A 7788-nucleotide genomic window follows, 5' to 3' on the forward strand; every position below is an offset into this window, starting at 1 on the left:
TTTCTTTTTTTTTTTTATCATTATTATTGAATAAATGGATTGAGAGCCCTTCAGTGGAAATGCACGGGAAAGGAGCTTTTTTTGAAAACCTCTATCTTTGATTTGTTTTCTCAAATATTGTTAAGCTCTTTTAAAGAGAGCGATCATCAGTCAGTCACCACGCTGTGACTCCTGCTCTCTGCCCGGTGAAGCCCTGCACAGCACTGCACAGACACCAGCCCCAACCACAGCCCCTCCTCCAACTTCTTTTCACTTATTTGTAGATACCTGAACATTTCCCAGCAGTCCCTTTAGAGCAGGTTTGCTTTTCCTTGTGGTACCTGGGGAGCCCAGGCTGCAGGTGGGACATCAGTGTTCAGGAGGCAATGTGCTTTTTGGGTGTCCTCTGCTTGATGGAGAGGAAAAACTCACCAGCAAGATGTTTTCTTCTACATTCATGAACAGGGGAAATTGATTTAAATTAACTGTTTCCCTTCTTTTTGAGGCAATGAACCATAAGCAAAGATTTATAAAATCTCACAGGATTTTAAGCGAGAGCTCTCTCTCTATGGAAGTGAAGAATAGAGGCTGGCTTCTATTGGGCTGGTGGAAAGGGGCCATTGTCCTGGGCACAGTGCTACAATCCAAAACATAAAAGTTCTGCTGTGCTTGCTAATCATCCCTAAGGCCATACGCTGCTGTCACAAGCTTGCTAATTCAACAGGAGCAGAATTTGGGCAGAATTTGTCCCTTTAACCTTCAAATCTCAGCTTAGGCACTGACATCGCATCAGCTCACCTTCACAGTGCCTACCAACAAGGCTCATCACTGCAGCTGGTGGCTTCCAAGTGCAGGGCGCTCTCAGCACTCCCTCTGTAGCACGATCATTTATCTACTCCTGGCATGGTCTTCCAGGGCACTGCAACAGCACTGCACTACGGCACTCACCTCTCCAAGGCAGATGCCATGAAAATCTGAAATCACTCAACCACTAGATCTCAAGAAGTCACAGTATAGGGTACGTTTTACATAAGGTGTTTCAACAGTTCTGTTCTTTATTTAAAGATTTGCTTTTCAAACTACTGCTGACTTCAGTCTCCCAAGCGCCTGGCCTTCTAGCACTTGATTGCTTGCACCTCCATCTCACAGGCCTCTCGTCCTCCAAACGGGAACCCTGGGAACATTTTGGGATATTTCTGGGATGAGAAGAAAGACTTGTGTGAGAGCCAGGAGCTGAGCATAGCCTGGCACCTTTAAAATGACAACTGAAAACTAAGAAATGCCAGAACATGAAGAGTCTCCCCAGCAGAGGAATAAAAGCACACAGTTTGCAGCTATCTGAGGTGAAGTGGAAGCATTTGTGCTCATTGCACAAAAAGTTACCTCAAACTCCCTACTGCTATCCTACCTTATGGTAGACCTCAGCACTGAAGACTCCAAGCTGCGTGAAATACAGTTTAAAATGAAATATGGTCAAAAGATGCTTTATCTCTGCAACATTTGGCCAAGGAAAGGGCTTCCACAGATGCTCCTGGCTCAGAGGAACAGCTCTGCCCCCAGCCTCCTGATAGTTCTGGTCTCACTCAATGCCAAGAATCCTTCTACCAAAGCTACCCGAGCAATGCCTTTGCTGGCATCAGCCCAGACCTATCAGCTCAGATGCAAGACCTGCAGCCATGAAAGAGCCACTGTTCTTACTCCCTATTAAGATGGGCAAATTAAGCCCAAGACTTTTCTCTTTCCATTTCTTTCTGCTAAGTGCCCTCATTCCTGCCTTTAATATGCTAAAAAGTTACCGCTGGGATGAGGAAAATGCATTAACACTGAGAGCTGACACCTCTTATCACAAGTGAGGATGCTGGTGGGGGTTCGCAGCTCAGTTGCTGGAGTCCTGTTACTCCCACAGAGCTGTACCGTACAGGAAGAAGCTTCCAGCTTTCTGACTTCTACTGAAAAAGCACAAAGAACCCAATTTCAGCAAGCCATTATTTGAACAGTCAGCCTTCCTCATTTGTATCTCCTAGTGGTTTTTAACACACCCTTATTTTAGGGCATTTCTGACCTCGAGTGTATTCACAATCAAATACCATCTGAACCCTCTCCTTCCTTTTTTTTCTTTACCCTCCCTAAGAATCCTTCTATTTTTTGCTTTCCAGAAAATAAAACCCACATCCTCTTCTTGCAAAAACGAGAGCAATGCTAGGAGAGTTAAGTGTGACGGCAGGAGCTATTTCCAGTCTATATAGCATTTACTGCCTGTGCTGAGCAGTACATTGAAGAGACCCCGAAATGGCAATGTTCTGCAGACTGCTGGCGATACAGTCTCAAATAGAAGGAAAACAGCTTTGAGAGATTTTTGCCCGTTTCATCTCCAGAAACCGCACAAAACTTTAACACCTCCCTTTGGCTAAAGCTTTCTGAGTTACACTTGAAAAACTGAAAAGGAAAACCATATGAGGGGGGAACAGATAGTGATGATCCCGAGCTAAAATATCCATTAGTGGCAAATTCCACCATCTCCTCCCCCTCCCCAAAAGCTGTGAGGGTCAGATTCCACCCGCAAACAGAGGCACAAGACTGCAGGCTCACCCAGTGAGGCCTTTTCATTGTGCTGCTTGGCTCCAGGCTGCTAGGCAACCCGAGCAGCCGTGCTGCTCATATGCATTAAGTATTAACTATTATTTCATTCCTTCCCCTTTTTATCAAAAGGCAGCAACCTCAGTTCCCAAGCTTTTCTCTCTGCAAAGCAAATGCTGACTGGACACAGCTGGAAGTGGGGTCAAAGCCACATAAGAGTTGAACACCCCCAGGTTTCTCAGCCCTGCAGGATGCTCTCAAACACAGCTGCTTTGGATGCATAGGATTTCCAGCACCTGGCATTTAACCACCTACCCCAAGTGCCCTCCCTTGGGAGCTCAGTGCTCAGTTTGCTGTGCAGGGAAATGCAGGCAGCCTGGGGAAGAGATGCTGCTCTGTGCTGCCTGCACCAGGACTCCAAAGTTCAGGTTAGCGCCCAAAGGGAAGTCATGCAAACACTGCAGCCAGTCAGGTCAAAAGAAAGCAGCAGTTGCCAGTGTGTAGAAGCTGCAGAGATACTTCAGGTCTGCAAAAAAATTTGGCAACATATTCCTACAAGTCAACCATATAACTTTATAGTAAACAGTAAGCACTGATGTAACAAAACAGGGTAACTGCTCCTGGAGGACACCGGTACCACGGCAGTCACTTTCCATATTACACAGCAATTTAGATGTAAGTGGCTCATATTTGAAAAGCAGTAAACTATGACTGAACAGATTTATTGTAGGAATATGCTACGTTAATAAGTGAGCTAGTAAAAACCAAGCAATAGGAGATAAAAACTCCTGTTCTTCTTTGTACAAGTTTCTTTCATCCCTGCCTAGGACATCTCCCAAGTCCATGCACAAACACCAGCTCATGCCTCCATCCACAACCCCCAAGTGCAGCTCCTCCCTGCTCCTCCTGTGCACATACAGGAGAAATGCAGCAGTACAAAACAGTGGAACTGCTCCTGAACCAAAAGAAGTGTTACTTTCACTGTCTTCTCCCTAGCTATGATAAATATTTAAAGTGCTCCACGTGTATGGCCAGCCTGAGCAGTGCAGTAAGGCCCTCTCACAGCAATGTTTGAAGCCTCGGTGTACACAGGACTGCTCAAGGTCTTGCACCTCCCTTTGAGGCCTTGTTCCTTACCACACATCAGTGCTGATACACCAACTGCTCAGGAGCCTGGTTTAAAACTTAGGTGACACTCCTGCATGGTAATAACCAGGATCCTTTATAGCAAAGGAAGGTGTGGTGAGGTGCTGGAACAGGCTGCCCAGAGAGGCTGTGGATGCCCCATCTTAGAGGTGCTCAAGGCCAGGTTGGATGGGGCCCTGGCAGCCTGGTCTAGTATTCAATGTGGAGGTTGGTGGCCCTGCCTGTGCCAGGGGGGTTGGAGATTCGTGATCTTTGGGGTCCCTTCCAACCCTGGCCATTCTGTGATTCTGTGACAGCAACACCTCAAGAAGAATGGATGTGCAGAAGTTCTCACCTGCAAGACAAGGGCAAGGCAAGCCAGAGCTGACTGCGCACAGCTGCTGAGCTGGATGCACAGCACTCTGAGCCCGGTGACATTTCTGAGTAATTACTAAACCTTAAGATCCATTATAATGTTAATTTGCTGGCTGGCTGTTGTGTAGCAGCGTAATTAGATGTTGTGTAGCTGAGATACAAACAGGAAGGCATGCAAGGAATGCCACTGCTTAGGGACTGGGCACTGCTGGAGCAGAGCCCACGCGGGACGGTGCAGAGCTGGCACAGAGTTGGCACATCCATGCACCACCAGGCTGCAAAAGGAAGCCATGCGTGGGGCAGGGCCTGATTTGAGATCCTCCTCTGGGGAACGAAGGCCTCACTGCAGCACAAATAGAGCTGGTGAGCAATGCACGAGGCTGAGCCATGCGGTGTTGTCAGCTGAGGATTCCTACACTCTCGCCCCAAGGCAGGATTGAAACAGGGGTACCTCTCGGTATCATACTTCAAATTCCCTCGTTCCAAACAAAGAAAGTAGTAGCTGCTTTCTGAGAGCACCCTATTGATTTATGTCACTATTTTAACTGAAGTTTTCAAGTTAAATCTTTCCTTTAATAGAGGCCTGACAGAAAATGTTTGTTCTTCAAACTATGAGACATTTCCTGAGCTGGGAATGCACTTAAAAACAACAACAGTGGCCTACAGCTGAGGATGACAAAACCTTTCAAGTATTAAAACAAATTTCTTTATACATGGCTTTGCCTTATTACAGAATTAAGAGAAGCAATAATTGCTTTTTCCCCCCCCTCTATTTAAAGAAAGTAACCTAATGTCACAGCACATTTGAACCAAAATCAGCCATCATTTCATTTCTGAAACACACCCACTGAAAGGGCTGCCGGTTTTGATACAAATTGAAAACTAAACTGCAGTTCCTACAGTTTTTTAATAGTAAACTTCATGCAACAGCTTCGTAATTTGCAGACGGAAATATGGAAGAGTTCATTAATTTGCAGTCTAATGCAAGGACAGTTACTCTGCAAAATAATATTCCTTAAACTGTCAATAGTATCTAAATTATACAGAGGTGAAGAAACAGATCCATCTGCTCTGAAAAGGAAAGCTGTCAGCAGCCGAGAAGAGAGTACAACATTCCCAAGGCCAAATAATCAGCACAGCAAACACCAGCAAAAAAGGTGCAGTGACATTAGCAAAGAAAAATGTTTTCTAGGAATACTTCCTCAGTTAAAAACACCAACAGCATCTCACAGAGGAGCATATTGTACACAGTGCAGCATTTGAAGGAGGAGCACGAGAGGCAGAGTGAGAAGCAATACCCCAAACATCACCGCCTTCTCCTGGGAGATTGCAGGTGGTGCTGGATTGAGCTGACAAACAGAAGTTACTGACCATAAGCACCGCAGTTGGGACACCTTCTTATTCTTGTCCATGTTTCAAATGGCAACGTCTTGCTGAGGCTCTGTTCCATAGGGAGATGCTCAGCTGGGGCTGAGGGTCTGTGCTGTGCCACTGTCACCAAACCCAGGCAGCAGCCCTTGCCTGCGCCCACCTGAGCCCTTGCCTGCACACTCTCCGTCCCCTTTCAGCAAGCTATACAGATCTCAGTTCTTCAAACCGAATGCAGTTGCCACGGGGAGAGAAACTGGGGCTCTTCTGCTGGTCCTGAGGGAATGTGGAGCTGCCTGGGCTGGCCAGATGTTGGCTAAGTCACACAGAGCCCAGTTAACAGTTCAAGGATCAACAAAACTTGTTATTGTTCCAAGCAAGGCCAACCTCCCTCACAGACACCACAACTGACTTAAGAGACTTCTGTATCAGAGCTGGATAAAGCAGGAGCAGCTGCTTTTGCCTGGAGCAATCGAGAAGTTGCAGGGATGTTGCCTGGAAGACAAAGCGTGCAGAAGCCCAAGTTCAGTACTGCAGATTGAAGTGCTCCAGAGCTATCCAGTAACACACCCACCCCAGCCTTGGTTTTTTGTTTTTTTTTGTTTTTTTTTTCTAAAAAGCACGTGGCTAAAAAATAGTGAATTCCATTGAGTCTTCAGCAACAACTTTTCCTATGTTCTGATGAAAAGAACAATGAAGGTTTGTCATTAAGTGAAGAAGAGGGAGCTCAGGCTGAAGCATTAAGAGCCAAGATCCTACTCCTCTCTGTGGGCTATTAAGCTTTCAGTGGAGTTTTTCAATAGGAAAGATTGCACAGGTGGCTTGATTAAATCACCTCAACCTCATTCTCCTGTCTGAGCTGTGCAGCTTAAAAAGCATCAGAGGAGGCAGTCAGCACTCACAGCTTTCAGCAGTATTGAGCAGTTTCCTTTTTTTTTTTCTCCTTTCCAAATTAGGAATTGTTTGGCTATTGACCCATTTCAGTTCTCCATCGATTTTCCCTTCATTAACTGAATTCCATAAACCACTCTTTAAGGAAAATCAGAAAATATGTGCTAACACTGATCTCACGTTAGTCTTTCTGTTTGCAGCATTCATCCCCAACGAGACAAAGAGCAGCAAAAAAGAGGTGGGAGGGGAGAGGACAGGTTGGGGAGCATTAATTACAGATGGGCTTTGGCACTGTCAAATGAAACACCAGTTCATTCTGTTACTCAGAGCATCAGGCTGGGGCTTCTACAACATCCATACTTGACCCTTTCGTACTCCCTGAGTCATAGGTCTCTCACGGGCCATGATCTGAAGGTATTTACAAGACAAACGTGCTTCAAACAAGTTGAAGGGTTTTAAAAAAGCTTGCAATACCTCCAGAGCCTCAGTGCAGCAGGTAGCCAGCAAGGCCCTTGCACCGCCAATTGTAAAAGCAGAATGATTTGTTGCCTTAAAAAGCAGTTAACCTTTTCTGGCTCAGTTGCGTACTGGGATTCGGGTGGGGAATAGAGGGAAGAACTCCCTCACTGAAGCCAGATGGAATTCCAAATCTAGGCAGCTTAGTCAATGAGCTAAGGGGAGATGTCAAAACATGCTTTCCATTAACGTAATAGCAGAAAACACAACGGGCTTGAAATACTATATACAAACAATGACTGTTCTGTGACAGAACCCATGCCAATACGAGGGATTTTATAACCATAGTTAGTTTAAACTAACAGCAACAGAGTTGTAAGTCAGCAATATGGTATTTTATTCTTAAATATTTGCTTGGGATGCTACTTGACATCAGATTTCAGTCAAAATAAACATCAGCAAGTGATTTGTTATGTGATCCCATCTGCCTATTTCAAAGGCAAAAAAGCAGATTTTGTTCAGCCTGAATTTCCAGGTTCACTCTTCCAAAAGAGAAAGCTCAGTTTTTCTCATTTCATGTGATGTTCAGAGAGACAATTCAAAAAACAGACTCAAGGAACACTCCAAGCCGTTTGCATTAATTTCACCAAAAAACACTGCATCTTTCTTAAAGCTACAGCAACGATGCTTGTCTCCCCTTGCAGGGAACAAAAAACCGAATCATGTTTGCAGCCTTGATCTCCTGCAACTGTGCACACGTGTGTCCCAGTGAGAGTTTTGTTTGTGCTTCTGCAATGATAAAACACTCGCTGTTGATATAAACTCATGAAATGGCATCAGTACAGAGATGACTTTACCTTCCAAAGCAGGTTTTCAGCACGCTTTGTCCCAAAGGAATTGCAGAGCCAACTCCCTGTGCCCAGCTGAGTAAGACTGCTGGGGGGTGGAGGGCAGGTCAGACTGCAGAATGAAAATCCTGCCCTGCTAAGCCATTATGGGACCCCGTTACTGCATACC

This window comes from Meleagris gallopavo, chromosome 30, assembly GCF_000146605.3.
Source record: "Meleagris gallopavo isolate NT-WF06-2002-E0010 breed Aviagen turkey brand Nicholas breeding stock chromosome 30, Turkey_5.1, whole genome shotgun sequence".
In the NCBI taxonomy this organism is placed as follows: domain Eukaryota; kingdom Metazoa; phylum Chordata; class Aves; order Galliformes; family Phasianidae; genus Meleagris; species Meleagris gallopavo.